This window comes from Benincasa hispida, chromosome 6 (assembly GCF_027475165.1).
Source record: "Benincasa hispida cultivar pf3 chromosome 6, pf3_genome.v1.1, whole genome shotgun sequence".
NCBI lineage: Eukaryota > Viridiplantae > Streptophyta > Magnoliopsida > Cucurbitales > Cucurbitaceae > Benincasa > Benincasa hispida.
Genome location: NC_143483.1, coordinates 52,719,566 through 52,741,588, shown reverse-complemented (window position 1 = coordinate 52,741,588; position 22,023 = coordinate 52,719,566). Strand labels below are relative to the sequence as shown.

At 36.7% G+C, this 22,023-nt stretch overlaps 1 pseudogene across 1 annotated transcript; it reads right to left on the bottom strand.

The window, feature by feature from the left end:
- Positions 1–1,780: 1,780 nt before the first annotated feature.
- On the bottom strand, positions 1,781–2,878 carry LOC120080337 (uncharacterized; annotated as a pseudogene). The gene is made up of 2 exons (XR_016530229.1): positions 2,632–2,878; positions 1,781–2,527 (listed from the first exon to the last, which is right to left on the bottom strand). The product of XR_016530229.1 is annotated as an uncharacterized LOC120080337 (transcript).
- Between the last annotated feature and the right edge of the window lie 19,145 nt (positions 2,879–22,023).

The window sequence follows — 22,023 nt, the reverse complement described above, 5'->3', positions numbered from 1 at the left end:
GTAGCTAAATAGCATTACCTCAGAAACGGATTCAAATCCTTCATATTACCTCAGAAACAGATTCAAATCCTTCATATTACCTCAAAAACATATTCAAATCCTTCATATTCAAATCCTTCATTACAGCTGGTGACAATCTGCAAAGAAAAAGCTCAAACCTAGATTAAAATTGACTCGAAAAAGATCTAAAAAATGGGGAATGAAATTGCAGATTGAATTACCTCAGAAACAGATTCAAATTCTTCATATCTCTACCGATCTCTCTGTTCTTTCTTCAATTTATTTTTTCAATCATCGTTGGAATCTTCTCAAAGCATCGACTATGCTTGTTTATCAATGGCATCGGGAGTACGAAAAAATGCAAAATCGATTTCAAATCGTACTACATGGACCGGCATTGCCGACCTATCTATGGGTTCTGCCATTTCTCGTTGGTTCCACATATCTCTTACTTCTCTACCTCAGAAACAGATTCATCGAGTAGGTATTTGAGGGAGTGATGATCTAAGAGATTGGCTTTTTTGGCATTTTTGGTCGCCATTTTTGATAACTTTCGGTTTCAGTTCTCTTTGCCGTCTACAAAGGTTTGTCTGAAATCTGAGAGAGAAAGAGAGAAACAAAATGTAACCTAATATCATTTTCTAAAGAAACAAAAATGGGGGGACTAGGGAGGAGGTGGCTGATGGGGAAAATAGGGTTTAGAAAAGGGATAGATAGGATAGATAGGGATAAAAGCGGGAAATGAAAAAAAATGGGGGGGAATGGGTTTTTTTTTTTTAAGGAAAAAAAAGGGAAAACCGGATCTTTAATGTCGGTTTTAAACCGACATTAAATATCCACTTTTTTTGAAAAAAAAAACCGACATTATACATCTGGTTTCACTTTTTTCAATTGAATTAAAGCCCAAAAGTCTTGTAGTGGATCCATAAGATCCCCTTAGTAGCTCAATGGGTTCAAGTTGAGAATCAGATTTTGGGATAGTTTAAAGTGTTCGAATTAACAAGAGGAAATTCAATTATATATATGATATAATTGGTATGATGTATGACATACATTAAATGGAGGAATTAATGTAAATTGATTTACATTAAGTACCATAAAATAGAAAAAAAAAACTATAGTTTATATGTTTCATGAGATGAAATATTAAAACTATAAGTTATAAATATAATATGATAAGTTGGTTATCATGTTTATTTATAATATATTAATTATATGGTAATTAATTTCTTTTTTTCTAATAACCAATCGAGTGAGAGGTTATGGTAACTTTAAGATAAAAAGGAAAATTGTTTTCCTAAATTTAGTAATTGTTTCATTCGAATAGTAAGCTATCAAATAAAAGAGTTTTACTAAGTGATAGCATTAAGAGACTAAACAACCAGCTAAGCGATCGTTTAGAGTTGACTATACGATAGTCATTCAGTTGATCATTGCTACACGATCAAGTAGCAAAGTCTAAACAATAGGCTTGTGTTTACTAAACGATCGAGTTCATCGTCTATGCGATAAACAGTGTTTTATTTCCCACTTATTCGATTGTCTACTCGATCGCATACCTCCTCTATTCCTTAATCCAAGATCATATAGAACCCATAACTCATGTATTCTCACACCCGAGAATACCAAGATAACCATTGTGATGATGTCCTCACTCTGTTCGTGAATCAAGTTGGACTCAATTGGGATCGAGGAGCATCAAGTTGTTCATGCTGTTGGTGGTCCGTTTGTTACAGTCGAGTGTTGTACACATCCTCTATCCCTTGTATCATCGTATAGCATGTTGTTTTATGTTCAATTGAAATGGAATTGGAATCATCCTTTCCGCTACTCATGAAAATCCACTAGTTTGATTTCCTTCGACTCATACCCCTAGTTTACATCCCTACGTACCAGTAGTAACAGGACAAAAAAAACCCTAACACAAATTTATTTCTTAACTTTCCTTGCCTGGACTTTTCTCGTCGACGACTTTAAAGTCTTTGGCTTCTTCGCAGCTATCTTCTTTTCCTTTGTCGCTGGTGCAGTTCTCTTTCCTGGCGACGTTCGCGAGAGCGTTTTTGCGACTTTTGCAGCCTTGGCTGCAGGTTTAGGCTTCGGAGCAACCTTCTTAACCTTCTCTGCCGCCTTAGGCTTGGCTGCAACAACAACCTTAGGTTTTGCACGATCTTGGATTTTTTGACTATCTTCAGCTTTACCATGGCTTTCGGTTTAGGTTTTGCAGAAGTTTTCGCTTTCGATTTGGCAATGACGGCTTTCTTGATGCTTGCAGCGGTCTTGAGTTTTGAGCTCGTTGGTTTCTTGGCGGCGGCGACTGATGTTGCTGCATTCTTTGCTTGAATAGAGCGTGCTGATGGAAGCCTGTAGGAGTTATTGACCTTAACGAGTGTATCAACGACGACAAGTTTCTTCAGATGAACGAGCAAAAGCTTCGTGAAATTGGAAGACAATTGTTTATGCTTCTCTTCGATGTACTTCGTAATGGCGTACTGACTTGAGCTGGTCCTTTCTTTCAATGAAACGATCACTTCGCTAATCATCGAAAGAACAATTTCAAAATTTGATTAGAACATAACATAAAAATAGAGAGAAGAATCATTGACGATCAAAACAGAGATTATTTTTTCATACCTGAAGGAAAGGAGGATGAGTCGGTGAAGATCTGTTTTTCTTGGTACCAGATGGTTTCATGCCTTGGAAGCTTTGGAGGTCGCAGCTTTTTTAGGCTTCGAATCGTTCTCCACTGGCTAAGCCACCGCAGCTGCGCGGCAGGCGTGTCGGAGGAGACAATGGGATCGGTAGCAGAAGACATTATTGGAATAGATAAGGAGCCCGAATGATGAGAAACATAGAAGGAGAGGAATGGCTTTTGGAAAGAGAAAATTCAATGAAGAGAGAGACGGTTGAGAGCAGTTTATATTGTCGAATGGAATCACGCTACTGCGATCTGATTGGTCTAAAAGCTTTTAACGTGGACCGAGATCCTAGTGAAAATTTAAATTTCAGCCGTTAGATCTAGAATTATCCACAGTGGGTATTGAAAGTTGGGGTTGAGATTGGATATGGATGGGCAAGTTGAATATGGTGATTGGGAGTTTTTTATGTGTTTTTCATTTGACTTCCTAGGGTCATAACTTGTTCAATGCTTGATGAGAGATCTGGAGTTGGTTTTGTAGCTTAGAATCTAAGCTTTCAAATGGATGTAATTCCATATTGCTGGGTGTCCGATACTAGGTATCGAGCCAATATCGGTTGAAATTAGGGTTTTCTTAACATACATCTGGTTATCAGTTGATTTGATTATAAAATTTAATATTCGTTATCTATTTTTTTGTTTCATTATCTCGATTATCTTCTTGATAATTTAAATGGTCTAAAAGTTGAGAATTTTTATCAACATTTGATGTAAAAATTTAAATTGAAACACCATCAAAGTTGCACGCCTTAATAGTGGATAAGATTTGGTGACATTGACGATTGTTGTTACCATAAATAAAAATTTAATTAGGAATTTAAATAATTGATCTTTTTTTCTTTGCTCACTTTTCTCCTACCACGAGATTGAACAAAAAATAATGAATTAGTTTTTTACACTCCTTCCATGAATGTGTCCACCTACGTTGAGCCATTTTTTCTATCGTTGAGTTGTCTCCTACCTTGAGTCGTTTGATAGAGTTATTGTAAAAATAAAGTTTTCTAAGAGTTCACACTTTACACAATTTAGAAGGATTTCATTGATTCAAAATTTTAAATAAATAGTCAGCTATGAAAAAAGGTATTTGAACCTCAAGATGAATAATATATTATAAGAAAATAAAAAAAAAATAAAAAAAAACCTCTTCAAATGCTCTAGATTTATTTTAAATCCATTGATTTAGAACTACACCCATCTTAGGTTCTTTTTCAAACTTTCAAATTATTTGAAATATATATATATATATATATAAACCTAACTTTTATGGTAGGATTGATTCACTTATCCAATTGACTAACATGTGTTTAAAAAAAGAAACAAACTTGTGATCGCAAAAGGGTAAACGTAGTCTTGAGTTCGGGAGCTGATGTTTTCTCTCTTTTCATATACTTTTTACTTTGCTTGTGTACTGATAGCACTTAAAATGTGTTATTATATTCCATTTTACTCAAGATTCTTCCTGTATTTTATGTGTTTAATTGATTACTTTGTAGGTTTTGAGCACCTTAAGGGTAGAACAGGATATTAGTGTTAAAATGGAGCTAAAATAGATCAAACCAGAGCTTAATTGTACCAACTGGGAAAAAGAATGCCAAAATAATGAAATTACCCCTAAAGATGACTTAGCGGTGCCCAACTAAGTGCTATGTCGTCAGCAAGGCGGGGAGCTACAGCGCCCAGCTAGGCGCTATGCTCGTCTATAAGGCAGGGAACTACGATTTTTGTGCAAACCGCACAACATCAAGGAGTTCCGATGTCCTCCTACGTGTTGATTCCCATCAGCGTCGCGGTGCTCTGCGCTAAAGTTGTGATGCTCCGACATTTATATATATTAACTTTTACTTGATTTTAAGTCACTTCTTCTCCCCCTATCTAATCCCATGCGTTTTTTATTAGATTTCTCTCCACTCTTCCTCCTCTTTTTGATCTTTGACGTATCCAAACTCTACCTCGTTGATAATGATGTCGATGAGGAGCTATGGTACTTATTCTAGCTTAGGCGTAGAGTTCATTTTCCCGATATTATAATGATACATGTCATTAATGCATGTTTTTAAGCTCTTATTTGTGTACCTTTACTTTGAAAATGGATTCATGCCTGAGTTTTCCTCTAATTTAGTCACAATCTATTAAAATGAGCTCACTAGGGGATAGTTTCACTTAAGAGATGTTATTTGCTAATTTTGGCAGGGTTTTTGTTGTTTATGAAGGATGCATCAATGAAGTGATGCATCTGCATTTGTGAGTCCTAAAATTCCAAAATCAATCCAGTCAAACGAAGTTGCGATTTTCACATTTTATTTAGTCAGAAAGCTTCGATTTCACCTGGGAATCGTTTAGAACACAAATTTCAACCATCCCAAACTACTTTCGTGCCTATAAAAGGAAGCCCTTCATTTCATATACAACTCTTCATTGGCCGATTTCATCACTATCATTCATAGTTTCTGTCATTTTACAGTAGCCTCTTGGGTCTCTTCTTAGTGTCTCAAGTTATAGCCCCAAGGACAAAAGTTCCTCTTGAAAGGATATGTGAATACCCATTGCAGAAGGATCGATCTCCCAATTTTATTTTATAGAACATTTAATTCATATAGAGGATGAAAATAGGATTCACATGATTAATTAAACATGCATATCTCAGGAAAAAAAAGTGAAAACTAAGGGAGATGAAGAACACTCACCCTTGAAGACCGAATTTTTCATGAAATCCTTTCCGGTTACAAACAGTTTGTTCAATCTTCTTTTCCTCTTGATCTCACGATCATAGCAACAACCAAAAAACTGGGCACTACCACACGGAGTCCTCAATATTCTCGAAGGGTAGAAAATTATGGAGATTATGCGGGTTTTAGCAATAATTTGGAAGGAAGAGGGAAATGTTTTGTTTGAGAGTAAAATGCAGAAAGAGTTATGTGAGATTGAGTGTTTTATCTCTCCTCAAACAACAACTGCAGATCAAATAAAAGGATCTCTCTCTTCCTCCTTCCACTCACATATGTTCAATGAGAGAATAATAGGAGGGTTATCAAAAAAACTCCCTCCCGAATAACTAATTAATTAAAAACTAATTTTTTTAATTAACTTAATTAATATACATTTGGTCGATCAAGTTCTTGGCCTTGTTGCAGGAACTAGCAGAATTTTTAGTTTATTGTTAACCATGACTAATCAATGCGACTGCATTGACTTTGTTTCAAGAAAAATCTAACTCCTTTTTGTTCCTGTTTGTTTTTGGAGGAGGAGTTGGTGCATGAGAAGAAGGCCCAACCTTTTTTAACCAAATCCTGAAATAGAAATGACCTTTTGCCATCAGAGACAATAACAAAGGTGGAAGCGTCATGAGTAAAAGGAGTTGAGCACGCAAGAGAGTCTTGCTAAAGCCATATTTGTGCGATAAATTTAAATGGATCTCCCTCTTGGAAACGATCCTTCTATTCCTCCCATGAATGGAGTTCAACAGAATGGCGACCAACGTCCACCATAACAACTTAACCCCCAAAATCCTATCTTCATCATAGAAGATAGAGACAAAGCCATTAGGGATTATGTAGCTTCTGCATTTCAAACCTTAGACATTAGCATTCTAGATCCACCGATTGATGCTCCCACATTTGAAACGAAACCTTTGATGTTTCAAATGTTAAACTCATTTGGTCAATTTGTTGGGTTATCCAATGAAGACCCGACCCATAAACATCTAAAACATTTTTTATGAGAATTTGTCGTACTTTCAAAGTTAATGGTGTTTCTAAAGATGCATTGAGACTTAAGCTATTTCCCTATTCTTTGCAGGGAGATACAGAAGTGTGGCTTGACTCATTGCCTCCTAACTCCATTACCACATGGGATGACCTCCTAGATAAGTTTCTAGGAAAATACTTCCTTCTTGACAAGAACGCCAAATACAAAGGAGACATCATTGCATTTAGGCAATCTCCATCTGAATTTGTTGATGGAGCATGGATTAGATTCCATAAGTTGGTGAGAAAATGCATACATCAAGGACTTACAGCATGCATCGTGATGGAGTAGTTTTATAATGTGTTGAATAAAGCTTCAAAGATAATGGTAAATGCATCTAAGGGAGGATCTTTGCTCAAAAAGTCTGTAAACGAAGCTCAAGAAATTATGGATATGATTGTGAATAATAACCAAAATTTGGGAGACGTAGAAAACACTTAATCACAAAAACCGTAGCTGAAATACAAGAAGTGGATACACTTGCGTCCATGAGTCATAACAACCATAGAAAATATGATTCAAACTTTTATGTTGGGACCATAAAAATTGGCAGTTGTCCAAGCTAATTCTCAAACTCAAACTTGTAAATTCTGTATTGCTAATCATTTATCTAGTGAATATATGTATAACCCCTATTCGGTGTGTTATGTAGATTACCAGTAGGCGTAATAGCATTGGGATCCTTATTCCAATACTTGCACAGGATGGAGATCACACCCGAATTTTCCAGGGGCAAAGTCTAAACAGTGTAAATACATCATAGCAACAGGCAAGAACGGCTCCACCAGGATTCCCGCAAGCAGCGCAATAACAACCACGAGATAAGCCGCCAGCACCTCCCCCTGAAAAGAGTCCTACAATGGTAGATCTATTGAATGATTATATGACCAGAAATTATGCAGCTTTACGTAATTTATAGGTGCAAAACCTCCAAGAACTTTGCCCAGCAACATAGAAGCTCTGAGACGAATGGAATAAATTAACATAAGGGTGTTACATTAAGAAGTGAGCTTTAGTATGAAGGACCAAAGATGCCTGGAGAACACAAAGAATGCCAAGAAAAAATATCAATGGATGTCAGGTCTAAGAAAGAAATTACTCCACCAGCTGCAGAAGAGATGAAAGATGGTCAAAAAGACAAAAAGAAGGATGAAAGAAAGATATCGATTGATGCAAAGGAAAAGAATACAATGCCAATATATAAACCACCCATACCATTTTCCAAGAGACAACGAAGAAGAACTAGAACTCTTAGTTCAATAAATTTTTGGATGTTTTGAAACAACTACACATAAACATTCCATTAGTTGAGGCATTAGAAGAAATGCCCAACTATTTAAAGTTCTTAAAGGATATCCTATCAAAAAAGAGGAAGTTGCCTGATATGAAACAGTTGCACTAACTAAGTGTTCCAATGCTATGGTCAGCAGCAACATCCCTCTAAAACTGAAAGATCTAGGAAATTTTACAATCTCATGTTCAATTAGAGGACCGAGTTTTGGAAGAGCACTTTGCGATTTAGGAGCAAGCATTAATCTAATGTCATATTCAGTTTTCACTCAGTTAGGAATTTAGGACGTAAAGCCAAGCACAGTAACTCTTTAGTTGGCTAACAGATCAACCACCAAGCCAATAGGGAAGATCGAAGATGTATTGGTGAAAGTAGACAAGCTTATATTTCCTTTAGACTTCATAATTCTAGATTGTGAAGCAAATAGAAAAGTGCCTATAAACCTAGGGCACCCATTTCCTAGCAACAGAACGAACAATAATCGATGTGCAGAAAAGAGAGATGACGACGAGAGCCAACGGCCAATAGATCACTTTTAATGTGTTATAAGCTTTGAAATTTTCATGAGACATGGAAGAATGTTCTTTAATTGAAGAGTTCTATAGCCTGACCCCACGTGAGATACATGAGTTCAAAAAAAAGGAAAGCTTGATAGATGAACTGGATGAGGAAACGAAGGATGTGGTAGAAGAAGTCAATTACTTGAAAAATGTAGCCAACACTGCGCCAGAAACACTCTTCAAGGAACCTAACACCAAATCATCTAAGCTCATAGAGGAAAATATCCAACAACTAAAACAAGATATGATGGAAACTATCAATATGCAACTCAAATCGATAGTGTTCTCTCATCTAAAATATCCGAGTATTCCCTAAAAAAGCTGAGATGCAAAATTAGGGTCTTTAGAAAGAGAAGAAAAAAAGAGTGATAAGAAAAGGAGAGAATTTGTACCGCAAGTATTAAGGATGGGAGACAAAAACAACTATTTAGCTCATGTGATAGAGCAGTCAGTTTTCAAGGCAGTGAAAATGCTTTCAAAATGATTAGACAACGAGTGAAGGCATATTGGAAAGAGGTGTTAAGCCGAGACAAAACCTTTGTCTTGGTCTAAGAGTAAGATCGAGCTCTAAATGTATAGGTACGTTCTTTTCATTAATTTACTTTTGTTATTTTTTTTCATCATTAGTTCATTAATTCTTCAAAAAAAAAAAAAGGTTCTGAGTTTTTATGCTTCAATAAATAAACTCTGTCTAGGATGGTTTGTCTAAGGAAGAGATATTTAAGATGACCATAGGGAACACTTCTAACTGGAAACCTACCTTGAAGTTTATTTAGCTAGATGAACTTTCTAATTTTTCACTTGATTGTGCATGTAAGGAAAAAAAGAGAAAGAGAAGGGCAATGCACTCGCATTAAACGAAGTATTGCGACCACATCAACAGAAAAAATTAGGGTTTGGTGATCTCATTTATATTTAATGGGCCAGACCTACCTATAAATAGGTTGACTTGTCCTTAATTAATCCACACTTGACATTTGACCTACCTTAAAGAAGAGTTTACTTTAATTCTCATATCCTTCATGATTGTGTTGACGAGGAACAAGATCCAGAAGTCAATGATGATGCTCCAACTCATTAGGGGAGTATCGTGTCCTTCACTTATTCTTCCCTTTTTAATCTCAAAACTCATTTTATTTTGTTTTGCTTTATTAGCTTCTTTTATGTGCAATTAGGTTAGTTGATTTTTGGTTTTGTTGAAATTTATTTTTGTGTGGCTGCAATTATGTTAAATGGTCGGAGCATGTTGTTTTTTTTGTTGTGCAAAGTAACTCTTCATGATGATACCTAGGGCATATCTCCTTTTGCATACCTTGCTTTCAACTCCAAAAGAATATAGAATCAAGAGTTTTATGTTTGTCTATTTGTGCAAAACCTTTCTCGGCTAGTCTCCTGTATGCCCACCAGCTTTATGTACTAAGAGACCTTAGCCTTATATTTTGCAATCAAGCCAAGATGCCATTCTCTTGTTTTTGCCCTTTTTGTAGTTTCTCTTTCTCAAGCACTGAGGACATTGCTTATTTTGGGTGGGTGGGTGGGTGGGGGGAGGGGGGACTTTCGCATTTTGTATATTAATGTAATATTTATTGTGAGAAGGTGTACATGTACATATGCTAGGTCTATGAAAAAAGAAAAAGAATAAAAGGAAAAAGATAGGGCATTTCTCCTTTCCGAGTTAGCCACAAAAAGCAACTAAAAGTGAAGCATGATATATTTATGCTTTCTTTACGTGAAATGGTTAGCTTGGAAAGTGAGTGTTTGCCTCAAGTGTGAATCTTGCTCGTGGTCAGATGTTCGTAGGTAACTCGTGGGACAAGTTGGAACAAAGGTGAGAATGACATAAGGATCATTCCTAGACTAAAAAGGAGGAAAAAAAGGAAAACGTGAAGACTTATAAAATGTAAGCCTTAAATCCTAGCAGAAGTTCAAGATCGGGGGAGATTAGTTTGGTGTTCGATAAGGTTGTAGTGTGTTTGGACCCTCTAAGATCAATGATTGATCGCTAAGTTAGTTCGATATGTTTTGGTGGTTAGTTGGAAATGTTGAGCCATTGGACAAATAAAAACTCTTGTGCGGATTCTTAGGAAGTTTGTAGTTATGCAAGGTATTATATTGGAGACCCCTTCTGAAAGTTATTGTCTTTGCGTTTTATCAAACCAAGCATGCATGATTAGGTTATGAAAGATGTTTCTGATATTTTCTTGAAGATAAGAAAAGATTTCAATTTGGGGGTATGATACAAGCCATGAAATGCAAGTTTGTAAGCTTTTCTTTGTGTACTTTTACTTTGAAAACTAGATTCGTGCATGACTTTCCCTCTAATTTTACTCATAATCCGTTAAAATGAGCTCACTAGGGAATAATTTTGCTTAAGAGATGTTATTTGCTGTTTTAGAGCCAAATTGGTGAATTTTGACAGGGTTTTTGTTGTTTCTGCAGATCTTTAGCTGATGTGCCCACATCATTGAGCCCTAGAATTCTAGAATTCAACTCAGTTAGAAGCACTTGCAATTTTCACATTTTATTCAGTTGGGTAGCTCCTATTTCACCTGGGAATCGTCCAGAGCACAAATTTCGGCACCCCCAAACTACTATGGTCCCTATAAAAAGGATGGAAGACCTTTACTTCATATACAACTCTCCATTGGTCGATTTCATCGCCATACTTCATAGTTTTTGTCATTTTTATAGCAGCCCTTGGGTCTCTTCTCAACGTTTCAGGTCAGTAGCCCCAAGAACAAAAATTCCTCTGAGGCGTAGGAGCTCTAGGTTATCTCATCCCACAAAAGTGTGTGTTGAGGGCGATTTCACCTTGAAAAAAAAAAGGGAAAATTAACCTAGGGAATGGCTTGGAACTTGATGATTTATCGCAAGTTCTTTTGAGTTGTAATTTTTCAGCATTTTCTTTCCATTTAATTCCTATAGTTATTTCATTTTCATTCTTTCTACCAATCGAACTATTGTAGCTATGATTCTTGATTTAATAAAATTTTGTCATTTATCATAAGCTAAATTTCTTTAGGGGTTTGAAAATGTGGATACCCTAAGGTTTTATAGCTTAAGTAAGGGTGCACTTCACACCAACTTAATTTATGCATTTTCTTTGTTGAATTTAAGGATAGCATTGGTAAATTAAACTGACTACTTAATCAACAATTTAGCGAGCTCTAATGCTAAGAATGTTAGAGTGTAAGTGGATGTCACAAAGGGATACGAGACTAGGAGCCTAGAAATATGAGAGTCAGTCACCTTATAAATAAGAAACACGGTATGATAAAGAATCTAAGCTTGAAGTAATCTAAGATTCATTTATCTATGGAAACCTTAGGTAGCAGCTGCTTAGATCTTCAAATGAACTTGACACAAGACTGAATAGGAGTAGCATTATGTTCGTGCATAATTCATTTTCTTGGTCTAATGCGGCCGCATCACTTACAAAACAGAACCCGAAAGGTTGAAGCATTGTTAGCTCCTGTACGATTACTACTATTTACTGTTTCTATTCTAAACTTTCTGCCATTCACAACACAAATTCTTCTCGGTTACCTTCAGTCTCATTAGGTTTACAGTCTCAAGCAATTTAAATTAGAAGCTAGTCTTGTGGGTTCGATACTTGGAATACTCCAAGATTATTACTTTGTCTATAGTGTATGCTTGCACTTAAACCCTCACTTACCTGAAATACTTTGCCACTCATACATTTGGTCGATCATGTAACTTATGAGATTTATATCTGATCACGAGCAAAAATGGACGTCATCTTAGGCCTTTTATTTAGAATTATGAGAGTTGTTAAGTAAAATATGCAGCGAATATGTTAAGAATTCATGAAAAAATGAGCTTGCATCCATCAGCATTAAGAATCTCAGCTAACATATGCGTTATTATACATTCAATTGTCCATCTTTGTAGCTAACACAGAAAGCGATCGCATATGCGGAAGCTGGGCTATCGCAAAGACGACTGCATGCGGGGAATCTCTCCATCGTAAAGGCGAACGCATACGCTCGACGCATGGATGTTACGGTCGACAAACGAATGCGGTCATCGCATAGAAGTTGCAGTCAACAAGAGAATGTAGCCATCGCAAAAAGCTTGCGGCTACATGATGATAACCATAATAGAGGGATGAACGCAAGGATTGGTGGAATGCAACATGAGCGCATACCTCAGGAGATTCAAAAGATGATGTTGACATTTCACCTACCACGTCGTTAGCAGCAGAGATTCAGAAGAGGACCATCACGCCATGAATGTCAGAATCAGAGCAGGTCCATTAATGTTATCTGCGATCAAGCTCTATAAATTGAAGTCGTTGAGCAAAATTTCAAATCATCCATGTTTCTACCTTCGGGTGGATCCTTGTGATCCAGACGAAAGAGTGAGAAGAAAGCTTGAGAGTTCTTCACCTCCTTCATCCATTCCAAGTGACGATCGGAGCCTTCTCCAGAGTTAGAGCTCGAGAGAGTCTGCTCCACCGCCCATCCATGGCACCACCAGCAGCTTTGACACACATCTGCTGAAAGCAAGACGTTGCTTCAACTGGTCCTTTCATTTTCTCTTCTTTCCTTATATTGTATTATATTACATTTTGGCTTAAGAAATTAATACATTTTGTGATCATTGCATTTCTATATTTCCTTCAATTCCATTTTCATCTTCCTTTACTTAGCATCCTTAACTTTCATTGCAACACTTAGTGAGACTGTTAGAGTATCGCATACTTAATCATGCAGCATAGAAATATGAAGCATGTAGCAAAACACCGAGAGGTGTGCGTTGCGTGGGTGTCGTGAGAAAACCTTATTTGCTTAGTGTGAAGTTGCAGCAACGCTTGTCTATAAGCAGACACAATGCTTGTCTATGAGTAAAATCAGCAACGACTAACTACCTGGGAGGGTAAGTGGTTGGTCGCATTAAGCAATGTAAGCAAGTGTTCACTAGAGATAGGAATAATCTTACATCAGCCAGGTTTATGCGATTACCTTGTCTTATGAGCGCATCATTCATCATTTAGGCATACTTGGAAGAGTAGTCTAAAAACCAAATCTAAGTCTCGGGAGAGCGGATTGGATTGCATAAGCAAGAATGGGGAACTTAGAGATAAGCTCCGTTTGCTATTACACAGCGTATGCACCCTACAGATAAGATATTGCATGTGTCCAGAAGTAGGATACGGTGGTATGCGGTCATCTTGTTTACGTGTGGAAGCACATGAGCAGGAATAGAGACTTAGAAATAAGGCCTCTCGACACTATCGCATATACATCACATGCGTCCTAGAAATAGGCATAAGTGTGTCTAGCATGCTGCATAGTTTTGCGTTGGCTAGGGTTGCCATTGCGGTCAAGCTTAGGGTTGTGATGAAGACATCCTCACCTTTTCATCTATTTTTCCATGCATTTACTACGCGTCAACAGTTGCCCATTCTCTACCTCTCATTCGTATTCTCACCGCTTCATCTGTTAATTAGGAGTAGGAGTAGTTATTAGCTTATACCCCCCATCATTCTTTTATTTATCCGCCGCAAACACATTACCACATACATTTGGCTACAAGTCCTTGAGTTCGACCTCGGATCACCTGAGAAACTTGCGTTCGCGTTATACTTGGCGTGAGTGCAAGAAAACTTATGACAGGAACGCATGGTCATCGCATACATTCGTAATCACATATTACATAGTCCAATGCATGACCACCGACGCATGAGAACCAATGCATAACCTAAGACATGCATCACATATTGCATCCCACTAAGTTACGTCATCAAGTTTTTGGCACCGTTGTCGGGGACTTGGTAGCTAATTGTTTGTTGCATTTTGTGTTTTTGCAGGCAACCTTTTTTCCTTGGGAGTATTGTATCTTATGCGACCAAGCTGCAAACAATATTGAAGTGTAGGTGATGCACCGAAAGCCAGTATTGATCCCAAGATAGAAGGGCAATCAGTCGCATGAGTTGAAGGTAATTCCATGCACGTGATGAACAACCTGCATCCACCAATTGCCAGAAGTTCCAATGGTCAAGGCGAGTCCCTTGACCTAAGTAGTTGAGAGAAATATCCTGCATGGGAGACTCCTTGTGGTGACATCATTCCAATTTCTCCAGGGACGTCTTCTACTCTATCTTTACCTTGCTTTCTTAGTTTAGTTTATTATTATTATTATTTTGGATATGCAGCTGCTTCCTTGGTTGTGGTGCATATGCTCCTTGTAGGTGCGGCAATAATTCTCCTTGGTGCGCAGTTACAATGGAAGAATCCTCCCCATCATTAAACGCATGGTTTCGATCGGATGAATTCCAAAGCATGGTCGCAAGCGTTATTCTACTTAAGGTTCTTTTCTTGTTATCTTTTATGCATTATCCTTTTGAAATTTTCCTTGTCTGATTGTGTTCCTTTGCAATGCATCTATGATGGTACGTATAATTCACTACATCCGCTAACTAAGCATCACAAGGCTCACCTTACTTTTAATAGTTTCCTCAAAATTTGACAGTCTAAGTTTTATTATGTGCAAACCTTTACTCAAACATTTGTTACCGCATTCCTGTTGATTTTTTTTTAGCTTTGCGGTGAGAACGCTGCCAACCTCTAAGTTTGGGGGTGGCAGCGATCCCGAAGAATTATGTTCACTACATTGCGATCATTTCTACAAAAGAGAGAGAGAGAGAGAGAGAATTTTGAGAATAACAACTCCACTGTCAACACAATGGGGAAACTCATGTTGATAAGAGTTAAGTTGTGAAAGGCACTTACCCGTACTTGGACATGATCCTTCTACCCTCAAACATCTTCATAAGAGGTAAAAAAACTTAGAGTTGAATTACCTAAACTAGCTACTCTTGTGAAATAGGCATTCTTTGCAACAGAGTAGCAGCCCTAGGAGTCTGTAGTTAAGGTAAGCTATGCTGTCAACCAGTAAAGTGGATGGATGTACAATTATAACCGTTCAGGCAATCAAGGAAACCAGGGACAAAGCAGTTCAGGTATGCTCTTGAAGATGTGGTCAAGAACCTGGCAGACATGACTATGCATCTCAAGAAAAATCAAGAGATGATTCTTTCCCACATGCAGAGTATGGTGAATCAACTTTCCCAGCTTGTCAAGAAGGTCAGTAGATTAAATACTTAGCATCAAAAGATTCCTTTCCAACTAGTGTCTGATATTCGTAACGTCAGCGTCATATCCACTGTTTGTTGCATTAAGAGCTCCCCTAGGCCTGTTTTTTTACTAGTTGAGGTGGTGAGTGAAGAGGAAGCTAAGGAGAAGGTTTTCAGCCTACCAAAAGATGTGGGGTAAGATTCGATCCACCTTTGAATTTAAAAGTTAATATCCCCCGTGCTCCTTTTCCTAGTAGGTTTACTGTTGTTTAGGAGGTGAAATCTATCTAGTTTTCTAAGGACAAGAGCCCTATTGCAAAGAGCAAGAAGGATTGGGTTGAAGGTCCATCAAAGGAAAAGAAAGAAAATAAGGTCAAGCAGGAGGCAATTCTTTTAGGTAATTTACCTGTTAAGCATGAAGACCCAGGTACGTCTTTTGTGCCCTGTTAGATAGGAACTAGGAAGTTTGAGCATGCCATGTTAGATCTAGGGTCTACTATTAATATCATGTCTACTACCATTTATTATGAATTTCAGTCTCACATCCTACAATCTACTGATATTTTAGTGCAATTAGCTGATCTCTCTCTTTGTAGGCCATTAGGATTGGTTAAGGACATTCTGGTTAGAATAAATGGCTTATCTTTTCCTGCCGATTTTTATGTGATTGATGTGAATGTTAATCCCCCTCCCTTTTTGCTATCTGTTTTAAGGTTGACCCTTTTTTAAGACATCTAAGGCTCTATTGATGTGGATAAAAGGGTCCTTTAAAATTGAGCAGGAAGAAAAATTTGAAAACTTTTATATAATTTCTAACACTCCTACTATTGATAATCATGTATGTTCGAGTACACATCTTTTTCAGGATAGTGGACAACCTCTTAAGTTGGGGGTGATGGACGGAGATACGACAATTAATAGAGAATATGGATGAAAAGAGTCAAGCCCGATTCAGCATAACAACCTTAAAAAATTGCGCTACCTGGAGGCAGTCGAGATTTACTTTTTATTTGCTTTCTTAGTATAGATTTCCTTTCTGTTACTTTTATTTTGATTGAGCTTAACTCTTTCCATCTTTCTTGATTTTCGGTTTTTTGTAGCTGATTGAGGAGATTAAGAGGATTTCATTTCATGAGCCAGATATCACATCTATCCTTTGTGCCAAAATTTCATGGAATTTTTTTTGCTTCCCTTCCATTTTGTCCCTGTTCTTTATGTGAATGCTTAAAAACTTGCAAATAAAATGTTTCATTGAAAAGATTATATCAAGAAAAAAGAAATTTTAAACTTGTAATGTTATGCATATTAAGGGCAGAAAGAGCTACCTTTTCTATGACTAATAAGGACACTCACGACAAAATAGTGAGTATAGTTCCCTGCAATGATGTGTGAAAGCTAATGCCCCTAGGTAAAATAAATGCAAGTTTAGAGATCCCTAGAATTAAATTTTAGGTACCTTAGTTTACATATTGTCATCTTAATTGTTTTGATGCTTGATAGTTAGTTTTTAAGCCAGTGTAGGAAGAAAACAAATTGAGAGCCATTTAAGACCATTTCAGGTTGCTAGGAGTTAATTAGAAGGACTTTGAACTTACTCATATAAATTAGTCTACAATTAATTTTTAATTTGTGCTTCATTGATTGGTTAGGAATTAACTTTGTTGTTGATTGCAAGTTTAATCCTAGGAGACTATTATGACTTGTGTAACAACAATGTGAATGTTGGGTTGTATGTCCTAAAACTCACAGTTTGTGATGTTAAACATTTTCTATTATCAATAAAGATGTTATTGACATTTATTCAATAAAACTGTTATTGAATAGGTAAATTGTACTTGTATAAACCAAATCCAATAAACTAAGATCCATGGCTATTACATGAATACTTGAACTTTATGTGGAGACATAAAAAATAGATCAAGTTCGAGTAAATAACCAAAACGGTCTATAGTATATGAATAAAGTTGGGTACCTTATTCTGGTAACACTATCAGACGCAACCCACATTGTAGATAGTATAAACGAGGTGATCCTGAATCGTTTATGTAGAAACATGTGAGTGGGGGCGACCTATGCAATGAGTTTGTATAAGACCAAGACCAAGAAATAAGTCACTCTTACTTTATTAAAGTTGTTTACTGTTTAAGACTAACTATTTCAAATCGATGACCTAGGTAACTCGACCTAAATCCTGAGTTAACTATGAACTCCTATTTATTTGGGATTATCCTTAGATTTGCATTTGTGTGGGTTGGCTCAACAACGTCGACTTAATAAGCCTCCTATTTCAGGGGTAAGACCAGGTAGATAGTGAGGACATAGGGTGGAAGATGAAATTCACTCCTACCCGATTTAGGGTAGTAGAGAGATTGTTCTCTTAAGTACTAATTTCAAGTCTTGAACAAGGGGCTCCACTCTCTTATTAGCCTGAGAGGGACTCGGTTTAGTTATTGGATCACAAACCAATTGTTCATTAGAGAATCAGTGGGACTTAAAGAGCAAGATATAATTTCGGGGGTAAAACAACTTTAGACCCAACCGCTGTTACGAACAACCAAAGGGTCGATTTACTGATTATGGTTAAATCAAATGGACAAAAATATATCTACAATGAGGAGAGTGCATATTGCTCAATTTCTATCCTAAATTTTGCGTCGATTGGTTGCTTCAAATGCTCCACCTAGACAACATTACTTAACAGAACAATTTCTTTCTATCCTTGATAATTCCTAACAAAGCCCTACTTTATTCTTCTATACCACAAATTTCTGCTCAAAAATACTTTTCTAGTTTTAAAAAGAATGTTTACCTCTTCTTGTCAAAACAACTTGATGCGTCTGGATGCGATGGTCAAATTTCCGTCATTTATTAGAGATTGTTGATCATGGTTACACCCTTCATTTTGGTTTGTTCCCATGGGTGTCATGCGAACATCCAACTACGGTTGTGTGCCAATCTCAACTTTAACTCTTGAATTTCAGAGAAGTTTTCTCTTGTTTCTTTTATTTTTTCCTTTTTCTCATTTTTCTCTTTTCATATTACGTTGTTCTTGAAAACCCACCTTCGTTTTGGCTTGCTCCCACGAGTGTCATGTGAACATCCAACTATGAGCAAACTCCTTTTACAACTTAACTCTTATCAGGTTGGGATTGTTTTTGAGTTTTTTCTTGCACTGACATTGGAGTTTATATGAATTTTTTTTTATGAAAATAATAACGCATTTTCTTAAGGACCGCATCACTTGATCTCATCTACTCAGACCTTCCCCACCCCCAAATTTAGAGATGCGCAAGGTTCTCATTGCGTTGTTTGGACATAATAGACAAACACTTAGACAAAATTTCAAAAAGAAGTTTTGAGCAGAATTTTGAGGATAAAAGGTAAAATAGTGCTATAGCCACGAATTAACTAAGTGTTAGTTAGAAAATACAAAGTGTGGGAAATGTTTCTAAGTGTATGCATATAACTCATCATGGCAGCGCAATGAATAACGCAAAAATAAAAGATCAAGAACATCACAATAATTGACAAAGGATGATAAAGAAGAGGCTATTGCGTACTTGAAAGAATTGCTACTTAGTTGTATTAAAAATTAACTAAGTATACAAGGAATTACAATTAACGCAATACAAAACTTTTATCATGTACAAAGAATCAAGTAATCAGCTTCTATACTTAGAAAACAATGAATGAAATTATCTTTTTTTTTTATTCAGACGGGTGCACGATTAAAAATTAACACCATGCTTCCATTAACACAAATACATTTCTGCTGAGGACGGGCAACAACGCATGTATCACCGCAACACACCCCTTAACTCAATGTATTTTTGGAGGACAGGTGCACGGTCTTTCTACCAGCGCAACACTACCTCAACATAGTGCATTTTCGCTAAGGACGGGCTAACAATACATACAAGTGCAACACACCCCTCAACGCAATGCATTTGTGTATAAGGGACGCAAAGTGTATCTATTATCATGAAATGCACCCATCATCGCGTTGCATACCAATTTTTATTTTTCCTTTTGAATTCATTAATAACACAAGTCTGGAAGACTTTGCGATGTTCATCATTTTATTCAGTCATTCATAGAAATTTTAAGAATAGCGCTACTAATGCATACAAATTAAAGAAATTAAACACGACATGGAAATACATAAAGCATTAAAGGTTAATTCTAATAAGCAGTAAATAACGCAATTTAGAAAGCAGTAAATGAAAGCTGTAAAGAAAGCAAATAAACATAGATATAGAGATGCTGATTGAAAGAGTTTTTCAGAGTTACCGCAATAGCATCCCCTGCAGGCAGCCAAGCTTGCATGCGCAATGTCATCAAGGACATTGTTCACCTCCTTACCTCATCCCGCAGTGTGTACGGGAAGAGATGCAATCTAATTTCTTCGAGAGTCACACCAGGTATGGAGAATGCCTTGCACATTTCTACGAAGCTAGTCAAATGAGCGTGCAGTCTTCTTCTTGTATCCGAATTGTCCCATATTTTGGATCATTTGAAGCATGACCAGCCTTATCTCAACCCTTGCATTCTCCGCAACCGTAGGTCTTGAAAGTCCAACGCTTAATTTAGTTCTGATATGTTCCTACGTGAAAAATACACTTGATCTATGGGTCGGCTTAGAATTTCTGGATCAAGTCCAATACTCATAAACCATCAAACTGCTCTTCGCGATAAACAGCCAGTACAAAGATATTTGTCCTGCAAAATACTACAAAAGTACTCAACACTAACCGTTAGCAATCCCCGGCAACAGCGCCATAAACTTGATGACTTGAATTTGATGAGTGTGTAGTGTGCATGCATGATGATGTGCAAACTCATGTTGCCATAAACGAGTATATATTTTGTGTGACTGTATCTTTTATTCTACCTTGCTCAAGGACGGTCAAGAATTAAGTTGGGAGTGATGATAACAATTAGAATGCGCTATCATATTCCATTTAACTCGAGATTCTTCCTATACTTTATATGTTTATTTGATTACTTTGTAGGTTTTGAGCACCTTAGGGGTAGAATGAGGCACCAATGACGAAATGGAACTAAAATAAGCCAAAATGGAGCTTAATGATACCATCCGAAAAAAAGAATACCAAAATGAAAAAATTGTGCTTGAAGATGACATAGTGGCACCCAACTAGGCATTGTGCTCGGCACTACAAGGCAGAGAACAGCGTTTTTGTGCAAACCGCACAGCGTCACGGCGTTCCAATGTCCTTTTGCATGTTGATTCCCGTTAGTGTCGCAGCACTCCAACATTTATATATATTAATTTTTACCTGATTTTAGGTCACTTCTTCTCCCCCTATCCGATCCCAACCGATTTTTATTAGTTTCCTCTCCACTTTTCCTCCTTTTTTATATTTGTATTGGGGTTGATGCCCTAAATCTCGTGGTTTCATAATTTGTAAATTATTTGTAGAATGAATTGTTTATTTAATAAAATAAAGTCTTATTTTATTGACATATAGTCTGCATTAATCCAAACCAATAAACTAAGATATTATGTTATTTATTGTAGCTTAAACATGTATGTGGTGACATACAAGTGGATCATGTTTAAGTAATAACCTGAATGGTCTATAGTATATGGATAAGGTTGGGTATCTTATCCTAGTAACACTACAGATACAACCCACTTTGTAATTGTTACAATTGTTGTGAAGTGCTATAAATGATTTGATCATGATCACTCATGTGGAGACACGAGTGTAGGGATATCATGTACAAAGAGTTTGTACAAGACCAGACCACGAAATGATTAGTCTCTCTTTATAACACAATTACTTGAAGAGACCTACATTTCACTAGGATGACCATAGGTGACTTGACATTAATCCTAAGTGAATTGTGAACTCTTACCTATGAAGGTGGTCCTTTGATATATATGGGTGAGAGTGGCCAAATTCGTCGTCTCAATATGCCTACCATTTTGGGGATTCGTCCGAATGGGGATCTAAGAACACGGCTACACAAGATGGAATTCACTCTTTCCCATAATTGGGGTGAGTAATAAATTGCTCCCTTAAGGACTGACTCGAGATCTTGAATAATGAGGCACCTCATCCTCTCACTGGCCAAAGAGGAGTCTAGTTTATAGTTAGACTATAACTAATTGTTTATTAGAAGGAATAGTGGTAGTTAAGGAGTTTGATATAACTACAGGGGTAAAACGGTCATTTTGACCTAGCTGTAGTTATGAGCAATTTGTGAAGGTAAACTTATTATTGATTGGTTATATCCAATGGATATAGAAATATATTCACAGCTTAAAGAGTGCAATTGACGGTCTTTAGTGGAGTGACCACAGTTAACGAATGTTGATTAATTTAATTAAAAAGTTTAATTAATTAATCTCATATTGTTGGAGCTTTTAATCTGTAGGTTCATAAGTTCCCCTTGCTAGCTCAATAAGGGTTAAATGAGAATCAATTAATTTTGGATTAATTTGAATTGTTCAAATTAATTGATGGGGTTAATTGTATGAGATGCAATTAATATAATGTATATGGATACATTATAATATAAAGTTTAGTGAGAGATAAATATTTGAATATGATTCAAATATCAATTATATGAATGAGATCTATATAAAATCTATAGGTTAAAATTCATA